Source organism: Crocodylus siamensis, chromosome 4, assembly GCF_052110815.1.
Source record: "Crocodylus siamensis isolate JL-2025a chromosome 4, ASM5211081v1, whole genome shotgun sequence".
Taxonomy (NCBI): Eukaryota; Metazoa; Chordata; order Crocodylia; family Crocodylidae; genus Crocodylus; species Crocodylus siamensis.
In genome coordinates this window covers 212,745,835-212,757,857 of record NC_143398.1, presented here as the reverse complement: position 1 = coordinate 212,757,857, position 12,023 = coordinate 212,745,835, and positions in this window count along the sequence as shown.

Here is a 12,023-nt window from a genome sequence, read left to right as displayed (position 1 = left end):
GCTGGGCGGTGGTTTGATTTTTGGATGCTAAGCCTCTGTTTGAGAATATTTGATGAGAGTCTCCCCGAGCATGCAGATGGTAAGATTGTCATGAGTCTGTGGCGTGCTGACATCGTAGGCTGCGAAAACAAGTCCCCACATCGCTGCATGAGCTGGGCTCTGGAGCGTCCAGAGCATCGCAGCGCTCAGCACAAGATTCCCGTAGGCTTAAGGAGTTTTTTAAAAACACTAGGTGCACAGCGGCATGCATGTCGAGAACAGGCGAGTTGGAGATACGTATATGGAGGCAGCCGAGCTAACCTTTGCCCTCTGTGCTAAGCAGCTGACGGTCTGCGCTTCTGAATGTAGCGATGGGAAAACAATGAGATCTTGTCTCCCTTTACATTTGATCTCCAAAGGATGTCTGTTTTAAATATTTGCACGCCAGGACAGAGAGGTGAGCGGGGTTTGATCCCCAGTGCAAAGCGGTTATGTTCCACGAACATATGGCTTCTTTGGCTGTTACTTCCTTTGACATAATTTTCCAAGATTGTTTAACATATCTCGTGTTAAGATGCACAGAAAGGAAGAATACTGGCGGTAAAGACGAATGCTGAGACTGTGGATTCCACCCAGGGAATCATCTTAGTCATTATTTCCGTGTCTAAAGTTTCACACTGGACACCAGTTTATCCGTAGAGGTGCATTGCAGCTCCAAGATGTTGAACGGAGGCACCAGAACTGAGGCTGCTCCTAACTGCTTCGGGGGTATTGAACTCATGTGGTTAATACCTGCCCAGAGAATGAACGTGCTCGGATTTATTAGGGATTCTGAACTGCCCGAATTAAAATTGTAAAACAGATGTACACAACAGGGTGATGTGGTGAAAACGAACTAAAACAGAAACATTTTGCAGAGACAAGTACTGTATATACTTTCAAAAAGGTTAGAACTGTTCAACTGGTGAAAAGAAATAAGTACTTGTAAAAACGTGTGTATTTCTATTATGCTTAATTTGCCATTCAAAACAAGTTTTTCTTAATAAGCTCTATTGTTTCTTTCTGTTTTGTGAAATTTAATACGTGTGAGACAGAAAGCAGACTTGGAATGTGAATGAAGTCTCTCTCTCGCCCTCTCCCTCTCTCTCTTAAACACTTTCCCCGTAAAGATCTATACGTAAAAAAGATGTATGGAAAAAAAGTGGCATGACATTCCTGAGGTCAAGATCTGAAAGCATGTGAAATCTCACCTGCTGGCTTTTTTCTCCGTATCTGATTGCTGTGCAACACAGAAGTCTCCCTCAGCAAAACACTAGCTGCTGAGCAATTATGCTTTACTCTCACCGGTGACACTGAGGCTTTGTCAGGGTTTCGTAGTTTGCATATAGTTCATTATAATACCACAATAAAATCCTCATTGTTTTAAAAATCACCACGCTATCAGCCGCTTACAGACATCTATATCATTCCAATCTTGCAGTGTCAAAAGTACAGTCTCAGAGGGCAAAAGGTTATGGAGCCTTCAGAAAGGTTCTCCATCTGTCAGCAAGCACGACTCCAAAGCCCTCTAGGTGCTGTGAAAATGATTTTCTCCCGTACACTCTAGCCCAAAGATGCCATCCTCTTAATTACAAACACTGGAGCTCAGAAACGCCATTGTGTTCCCCGGGGACTCGCAGGCAATATGCAAAAATAGTCACTTATCCTGCTAACCTGCTTGCTCGCTATTGAGACTGGGATTCTGTACCTGCACGCAAGCTGGCCCTATCTTTTGCTAGGCAATATCGGATGAAGCAGGTCACCGTGTACAGCTGCACTGCCACCCGGCTGATAATACCGGAGTGTTGCCATTGCAAGCATCACTTTATACTAGATCCTTGACAAGAGAGCGAGGAATACGGCTCTATTTTCTAATTGATAAATGTCCTTATGACCACCACTAGGCGCATCCGCATTGGTTATTACAAAAATCGGACAGAGGAATGAATCGAGACATTTAACAACGGCCTCCAGAGCTGTCAATAAAATACGTCCTTACAACAGGTGTCCTGAAAAAACCAAACCAAACCAAAACATTAAAGCTATTTCCAGGGTTAGCACATATGCAAGAGGAATGCCCATGCAGATCGCTCTGAAGTTAAGTCTCGGAGTGACAAGACTTTGTCTCCATCTAACTACTTGAGCCACCCCTTGGACGGGAAGCCAATCGGGAACGGCAACCCCAAAGGAGGCAACTGATTGAAAGGGTACCAGTGCGACCCTACTTGCCAAGCGCAGGATTGGCGAGATTAGATCAAATGGATCGCGCTAGCTGTAGGTGGTAGGAATGAGCAAAAACAAATGCATCCTAGTTTCACGCATCTCATTAACCAGGACAGAAGTAGCTCAGTGGATCTAGCTGTCTGGAGAGCCATCATCAGAGCGCAGATAGATAGACCTGATGTGTCTGCGCCTCCAGAGGCTCAGATAGTCTTGTCAATCTGAGCATTGTCGACTCCATTTCAGGGGCTTGCATTGTAAATCCGCAGACTAGTGTATGTAACTCTGGACATACGGGTGGGGGCGTAAAAAAAGCCAAGTCCAAGCTCAATAGGAGCACTGGAAAGAAACCTCGGGCTCTTTGCCATTGGAGATGTGAAAGCCCACGGAAGCTCAGCAGCCAAAACCACAGAAATGGATTTTTAATAGAGTTCTCGTCCATGTGTCCATTTAACTGCACTCCCTATAGACCGAATACACTCGGGATTTACAGATTCCCACTTGCTTTGAGAGGCAGCAGCCAGTGGCTAATTGGAGTCATCTAACTTCTCCTACTTGCGGAACTGCTAGCCTCTGGGCGTGCAAGAAATGGTACATAGCTTGAAGCCTAAGCCTGCCAGATCTAGTGAGCTACAGGGAACAGGAATAGCAAAGAGTTCCGAGTAATGAAACTGTATCCTTCGTGCGAAACCTACCAACTTGTTTCCCAACGATTGTTAGTATTGCTGTTTTAGGAGTACTTCCGAGCAAAATGTGGTAGGGAGACATGATTGGAAAATACCGATAACATGGATATGTTTCTCAGTTGGCATGGAATATAAAGGTTTTCAGAACCGGCGCTTTGGCATGGTTTGTCTAAACATTTCCAAAACTTACAAATAACTTTGTATCACAAGTTGTTTGAAATAATCGTAATTAAGAAAGATGTAAGCACGGTCCCAACCAGGAGAGGGGTGGCCAGAATTCACTCGTTTTGACGTCTCTTTGCAAGGTAATGCAGTGTCTCTTCAACTGTAGGAACGAGCTTGTTTCACTCCTTAAAAAGGTGTCTAGTGCTGCTAATGACGTCGGAGCAAAACTCCCGTTGCACAACTTAATGGAAGTCATGTGGCCACAATATGGAGGTGAACGTATACCGTCTGGACCCACGGACACAACCCGCTACTGCACTCCTCCTGCACCCACAGCTGCCATTGACACGACTGGCTTCAATCCTAGTCACCGTCCCTGGGAGGGCTAGTGTTCTCGAGCTCCTGCAAGACAAGATGGTCCCCCGGGAATCAATAGATCATCATCATCATCATCAGTTCCTAGGAGTAGCAAAGGACCATCTGAATGGCCTCTTGCGCCGGGCTTTCTACAAGCGAAGAAGAGAAGAGGTCTCCCCCCCCGCCCCGCTTCAACTTTCCTTTGAGGATAAGGAGCCTGGGAGGTGTCGCGACGCAGTTCCCGTAGCTGTCAGGACTCCCACTGGGTCCATGAAGTCATGCAGCAACCAAAGACCCAGGGGAACATTTTGTTTGTGGCAAGCCTCCCCCAACTCCTGGCAAATAAAACTATCACTTGGATTGCAGCTTCCCTGCTCCAGGAGGAGAGAGTCCAGATGTGGCACAACAGCTGTGACCTGACGGAGGCGGGGCAACGGGGCTCCTAGGACACCCACTGCCTTTGAGATGGGCCTTATTTCCCTTCGGGCCCCCGTGGCTTTCCCCAAAAGGGTTTCTGAGGGTGGTATTTACTGGACCAACTGTGCAGTTGGGATACAGTTAGACAAGCTTTCCACTGCAAGGCACTCTTCCTCGAGTGACCTCTCTCTATCCCGGCTACATAGCTGGACCAATAGAAGATATCACCCTACGAAATCCTCGCCTCTCGCATCATTGCTGGGCCATCAGGCTACATCCTTTAACATATTATTTTTTTCCTTTAAAGAAACCAGTGAAGAGCTGAGCGGAGCTTGGTGAGTGGCTTCACTGAGGAAAGACACATTTCTCTGCCTTCTAGTCCTGCAAGAGAAATGGCGCTGCCTTGAATCCCCTCTCTCCTTCTCCTAAAAGTCCAAATAGTGACTGCGATCATTTCTACAGAGCCCTAAATCAGGGCCAATAGCATTCTGCTCAGTCTACCTAAATCTACGAGGCCACAAGGATTTTGAAGGAACAAACTCATTTCATCCTTGTCATCCAGACTTGCAATTTCTCTCTTGGAAATGGATAGGAAAGCTAGGCTAATTTTACCCGCTTAAAGTTTTCTCCGGTGCTGTTTCCTTAGACTTACTGAGTGGCATACGAGGAAACGGTGTGAACAATATTGCAGATCCCAGAGGGGCTGGTGCCTGGGAGACCTGGTGATTACCTGACTGCCATCCCCAGCACATCAGCTGCTGGGATGTGCACTGGACTGACTTTACTATCTTATTTAAATGTGATGATTTTCTCATTTGTTGCATTGTTTGTATTAATACGAATATCTTGTTCTGTTTGTTTTGTCTCCTGGGAGCCAATAAAGCTGTGAAGTTTTTCTTTACACCAAATGCAGCTCTACGGGCGATCAATCAATGGGTAGTTTTTGGATAATCTGTGAGAGTGAGAAATCTAATAAAGCAAGCAACTAAAAAAGGAAAACAAAGTCTATTTTCTGTTAGGTTAGCTACGTCAGGACTTCTGCTTTTCACTGTGCATTTCAAATATTTTTTTAAACCTACATTTAAATGTATTGGCTTTATTTTTTTTGCCCGTTTGAAAGAATTAAAGCACGTCGGTAAATTCGACTCCTTGCATAAAAAGGGAAGTTTAGACTCGGTGACCTCAGAAGCCATGTGGGTGACTAAGTCTTACAATTAAATTACTTTGACACTTCCTTTCCCCCCATCTCTTTCTCGCAGTAGCTTTCCAAAGCACGCCGAGGGGAAAGAGGGACCAATCACGAAGTGAGAGAAAAAAAATAAGTGAGCTTTTAAAATGTCTATTCCTTTGTCGTACCAAGCCTTATCTTCAAAAAATATTAGCCAAAGGCAGACGCGGCTGGCGGCAAGATCCTAGCAGAGGCCGTAGAAAACCCTGCCCATTAATTTCAAGGCAGCAGTTCCTTTATCACAGCAAAATGATTTATAAACAAATCAAAATAACAATCTGAATTATCTAACATTAGCAGCTGAACTGAAGAGCCCCGGATTACGTGATGAATTGTTAAATTGCAGTAGCATTGTTTTGGAATTGCTAATTAAAAAAATAAGTAAACCCCCATGACTCTGGATATGACAACTGAAAATACCCACAAATTATTTAATAAATGAAGCGTCTAACAACTCTAACACTTCCTGGTCGCCTTGTTAATAAATGTAATTTGAGGTAGATTTAAAAAATCTCCCATCTAAACAGTGAATTCATTACGCGTCGTTCAGATCTCCAGATGCCTATGGACTCCTCGGAATTAGGTGTTAAATAGACAAAAGTGAACCAAACTGCCTTTAAAAGCACAGCATGACCATGTAATTCTTTTTCCAGTTTGTGGTAAAAAATGATGAAACTTCTTTCCAAGTAGCTATCACCCAGATTTAGTGTGAAAAGTAGTGTAATTGTAATTCACGCCATCAGGGTCTATCACTGATAGACTATCAGCTGTTCTGTAGTTAGGAAGGCTTTCTTTTCAAATAGGAAAGCTGCCAAGTGCTCTGTGATACCTCCAGCAAGCTTATCGGATGGGAGAGCGGAGCCAAAACAGCAGCTGCACACATATGCAAATTGGCAATTAATAGTATAACATTCTGGGAGGGGGGGATTTATTTTCTTTTTTTAAAAAAAAACCCGGAGGATGTAGAGCAGCTACCTGAATATTAACCTTAGCAATTGCAGGGAACTTCCCGTCGGGGTGGTCAAGGCGCAGTAACCCTCTGCAGAGGACTTGCACTCTCTCGCTTTCCTCCCCCCGCACAGAGACAGCAAGTCTGCGGTGTCCCGCCGAGGTTGGCAGGACAGCGAAGGTAACGCTGGGACACGCAAGGGGGCACCAGCCCCGGCTCCCCGCGTGCAGGGCCTGAGGGATCGTGTCCGGCCGCCCCTCGGGGCGGGAGGAGAGCGGCCCGCCGCCTCCTGTGCCGCTCGGGGCCCCCTTGCCATGGCCAGAGGCGATCCTGGTGCCTTTGCCCCCGCCCGGCCCGCTCCCAGCGGCTGCAGCTGCAGCTGCCTCGCCGGAGCCTGTCCTCGCACCGGGGACGGGGGCTCCCGAGTTGCACAGCGCTGCCCCCCGCCGGTCTCTTGCAGCCCGCGGCCGGCGTGATCACGGGGCTCCTTCCGCGCCGAGGATCTCCGTGCGCCCCCGCCGCCCTGGCCGCCGCGCCACGAGCCACCCGCCTGCCCGGCGGCGGCGGCGGCGGCGGCCGGGCGCGCGGAAAGCGGCTGCCCCGCCGGCGGCGGCCGGGGCTTCTCGAGCAGCAGGCGTGTGCTCAGCGGCTCCTCCTGCGCCCCGGCGTGACCTCCCAGTGCCCCACCAGCCGGAAAATCAAGACAAGTGTCAGCTGGCCCGGCACCCCCCGGGCCCCGGTGCTCTCGGAAAAGCGCTTTTCGCAGTAGCCGTCCCCAGGCAAACCCCGCTAAAGCACCTCGAGCCAGTCCGGATTGCCAGGTGGCTTTCAAGCCAGGCCCTCGAACAGTAGGTCCTTCGGGGAAGTGCAACAGCTAAGGACACACCCGAGCCCAAAAGTTGTGAAGTCCTTTCGCCACTTAGCCTGCCAGGTAAGAACTGGCAGCTTGCTCTGACTTTAAATATTAATTTAGCCAAGCACACAGAAAAATCTATACACAGAAAATTCAATAAGCAGCAATTCCACCCAGATGAGTTTGGCACCTCTGTGCTTGTCTGCCTTCATATTGGTGATGACTGCCAATTCTCCAGAAAGTTAGGAGTCTTACTGGAGTGCCCATCAAATGGACACACACACACACACACACACACACACACACACACACACACACACACACACACACACACACACACACACACACACACACGATTTCATGGGGCTGTCTCTTCACATGACAAATGTATTATTAAACTACTGCCTGCTTCATGCCAGTATGGTTACTAGATTGTTGTCGCCATTTGCGTTATAAACCTCATTTTACAAGTGTTTGTAATACAGAATATGCACACGCACGCATCATCATCACCACCTGGACACATGACATACAAAGTCACAACCTCAACATTTTGACACACTTCTTTGTAAAAAGAAATGCAAAAGTAAAAATGTAAAAATATGCACCAGTTCAGGGTACTTTTTGTGCTCTGCACTAAAAAGAAAATGTTATAGAATATGAGGCACATTACTTAAAAAATAGAATGGCTAAAATTACTAATGTGTGAAACATAATCTATATTTATCCATTTTAAAACCCTAGTGGTTATATAGAGAGTAAGGGCTCTGAAGGATTCACAGCTTCAAAGGCTTTGTAGCTTTCCTAATGAAAGCACAGAGGGTTTTGCTTAGAGTTTATCTGGAGCAGGACTGAGCCTACCCAATAAATAAATACATTTTGAAATATTTAAAATTATATTGGTATAAACCAGTAAAAGAACGCAACTACTCCAATCCCTTTAATCTACTCACTTCCAAAAGGATTCTAATAATAACATTAGTTTTAAAAAGTTCTATCTCTCTAAAATAAGCTGGGAGATGTTTAGGGTCTAATTTAAACTGACTACATCAAGAAAATCCTATATTTTCATACTGAGTTATCTGCATGATTAAGAGGCAAAGGACTTTTCCACATTAGCCACCATATTGCAAAACACAATATACCTTTCTGCACCCCTATTAGGAGTGGTGTGAAGTACTCATAGGTCAAGGATGAAATAGCTCTGAGAACTGCAGCTGGTTCTGTTGGTTACCTGTTTTTGACATGCATATATCTAAATATAATTTGGCCAATGGTATAAATACTCTGGTTTTTTTTTTAAGTGCTAGCTCATATAATACTAAAGGCATTTGAAATAAGCTTTGTTTCTTTTCACTGATTTAAGGAAAAGGAGAAGGGACCATTGTCAAATCTTTTTTTACCCTGGACCCCCTGGACTGCTTTTCTTTCTATTTTTGATTAAGTCTTGGCCAACAATTAAGAACAATGAGGCAATCCGAGTGAATTGAAGAGTTTTACTCACCAAACAGGAAGGTCATGTTTGTGCCCTAAGACTCATGCTTCCCAATTTTCTACCACTCTTCCAGTTAGAAAATAAAATTTCACTTTATAACCATTTATTCCTATTCTCTAAGCCTATAAGTAAAATTTAGGATAAACAACAAGGTTGGGAGAGGAAAGAATACTACAGTATAGTGAGAGACAAAAAAAATACAACAGTATAGCTAACTAGCATGGTAACTGGGGGGAAAAAACCCCTCATAACCCCAGTACAATGTAGTTGAAAAGCTTATTTTCATCTCTTTCAGGCCTAACAAAGGGGAGAGAATAAAAATAATTCTCTTGTTTGCCTCCTTTCACCTACCAGAGACAGTGTGGAGGCACAGGGCTCTTGCACGGATGGATGGTCCCCTGTGGCAGGACCACACATGGGTATGGGCTCATACTATTTTCATGAAGAATAAACCATGACTTCTCAGTGCAACAAGGAGATGGCATATCTGAGTAAAACTCCTAGTGAATATTTCTCCTGACTCCTTTCATGTAGTCTTCTAACTTTCTAACCTTAGAAGGCACACCACGGAGTTGGGTGTACTCAAATCTCCTCACACCTAAATGGCCACCAAATGGACAAAGATGGCATAAATCCCCAATCCCATCCTGGGTGGTGGGTAGGAACATCAGTACCATCAGGAGACTCTGCATGCATAAAACTATGAAAACTTAGATTTAGCACAGCAGCTACAAGGGAGCTGTGGTAACAGAAACTTAATAGGGGAGGGAATGGAGAGCTGTGCAGGGAAGGTAGTAAGCATGGGGGCTGACTTGATTTTTACAGGTGAAGCCAGAGGTGGCTTAAAACATATCTCCAGTTTTGCTCATCCAGCTTCCACCCACTTCTTCCACTGTGAACCTGAGATCATTCTGAGAGGATGGAGAGTGGAACACTAATGGTGTCACAGAGATGAACAAGTCCCACTTCTATCCAGTGGGTGGAGAGATTGCACACTGGCCCAACCTCCATATCTGAATCCTGGAGAAAATTAGATTATATGCACTAACAAGTGCTGGACGAATAAATATTGTAGAACAACTTTCTTTGAATATTAATTGTGAATTGTAAATTAATTTGTATGTGCCTTTTAGGTTTGCTTTCTACCCAATACCAAGTGAACTTAAAGGAATATTCACTGATGCAGCAAATCTTAAGGAAATACTGCAGAATATTCACTGAAAGAAAATTCTTAATGTTTAATTATGAGTATTCACACTGGCAACTCAATACTTCCTATGAAGGAAGAGAAACATAACATATGGCCTATATGTCTGTGGGAATGTGCCATCTTCTCAGGAATAAGAAAAGGGAAACTAGAAGAAAGCATAACATATATTCACAGTATTTGCAGTATTTACCAGTTGAAAAAGAGGGGGAGAGAATAGCCAAATACAAAATAATCATTTTAGGACTCCAACTATACTGTATATCTGTGCCAGATTTAAACGGGCAATTCTAAAGTAGGTATGTTGAAGAAGATTCCTACAAATTCTTTAGGGAAATTCAACAGTGTATTTCACTACTGTTTCACAGTGTCCATGTAAAAGAGATCACATCTGAATATCAAATAATCTCAGTAAACTGCTCATGGAGTAACTGAAGCCAAGAATTACTAATAAAAGTTATTTGGTGAATAATTTTGAATAATGAATACATTTGAGAAAATCGCAATCTGTTCACAAACAGTTCATGAAAAAAACAAGGTGAATTATTCATTATAAATTATTTGACCAGTCCTCATGATGAAATTGTAAATCTACCTTCCTACAGATGGATACATTCATTTGTTCAATGGTTCTAAGATCTTGATGCTGCAAATAAATCCCTATAAGAGGACTGGTACAATAAAGCAGTGTTCCACAGACTGTACTTAATAATGAGAAGCAGCTCTTCAGCTTAAACTGTTTAGTAGCTGAAAGTGAGGTAAGTATTATTTTTAATTATTATTTAATTATTTAATAAAAGATGATTTATTGTGCTGTTTAATTTTTTAAATAAAAACAAGTGTTTGCTATTATATTCCAAAGTGCACTGTCTGCTACTTCTAAAGTCTCGAAGAGCTTGAAACAGTGAATTTGCTACCTGAGTCCATTTCCACTGAGGAAAGGAATGATACAGCTTGTAGACCTAAATCTGCTCAAGACTACTTATGGTATATGTAGAGTGCTTCGTGAGCCATCTTTGAGAAGCTGGTGACACTCCTGACTTTTAAAGATGTTTAAGAATGTGTCTAATTCTGCTCACACTAAAGTAAAACTTTCATGGAACTCAAAAGAAGAAGAATCAGGGACCCAAGATTTAAATTATTACAGTACATATTAATAAATAATTGAGTATCATTGCTGTTGCTGAATCCATTTCAAACTGTTCTGGCACCCCATTTTAAAACTTCATTCAAATACACAATCCATAGATAGACAGATAGTAACAGGTAAATAACTTATTTGAATGAAGTTTTAAAATGAGGTGTGAGAACAGTTTATATATATGTAAAATTGATTTTCAATATACACCCACATATGCCCACATATATACCATATATATATATGGGCGCATGTGGGTGTATATTTAAAATTCATATATTAATATTATTTTAATGTACATGATTAATTGACAGTATTTTAAATTAGAAAGGCCAGTCAGTTAGCCATGTTCATTGTATAGGTTTCACCAAAAACAAGAATCAATTTTGAAGGAACAATAGTAAACAAAGCAAAGAGAAACCAAATTATAAAATCATTAGTAGTTACATATTTTATCCAATCTACTTTCAGTCACTTGGCATATAAGTTGTGGAAAGATGAATCTTCCAGTCAAGGGAATTGGACTGGATTTCACATCAGTGTAAAATGTTTTCCAAGTCTCACTTTTTGAAAAAGTTTTAAAATACCTCATTGTAAGTGTAGTGGTTGGCATTTTTTAAATGTGCTCAGCTGTTGCTTTAATATATACAAACACCCCATCACAATTTTTGCTGATGTCAATATGACACTTGATATTTCTTTATTTCTGAAATGTCAGTTAATTCCTTAAAAAGAGTATGCTGTATGCAAGAACATTTTCTATTTAAATAGTAATTGGAAGTGGTGCCCACTGATGTGTTGTTGAAATCCTGTGCTTACACATTCTCAAAAAACATTTACAGGGAGATTTTTTAATCTATAGGCACCTTATAAATATTTTCATTAACCATAATGTATTTGTAATATAAATCTGAAACAAGTCGAAAGATCTGCTAGCAATATCTCGGTTAGGTATTGCATAATTATGCATATATTTCTCATTTTCACATGCACACACACATAAATAGATAACTGATTGAAGTTTTCAGACGGTTAGAAAATGTTTTCTATTTCTCATATAAATAAGTATCAGTAGAAATTATACATATGATTTAGCTACATGGCTCACAATTATGTCACTCATGCAATTAAATCTCATCTCTGAGAATTTATCCCTTTTGAATGAAGGCAAAAGTTTTCTTATTTTTAAAGTTGTTCCATTTTTATCTGGTTTCATTGTTTAATTTTTTAATCTTGGCTGTACCAAAATATAACATTTTCTGTTTTTCTTTGTCTTATTCTTTATTAATA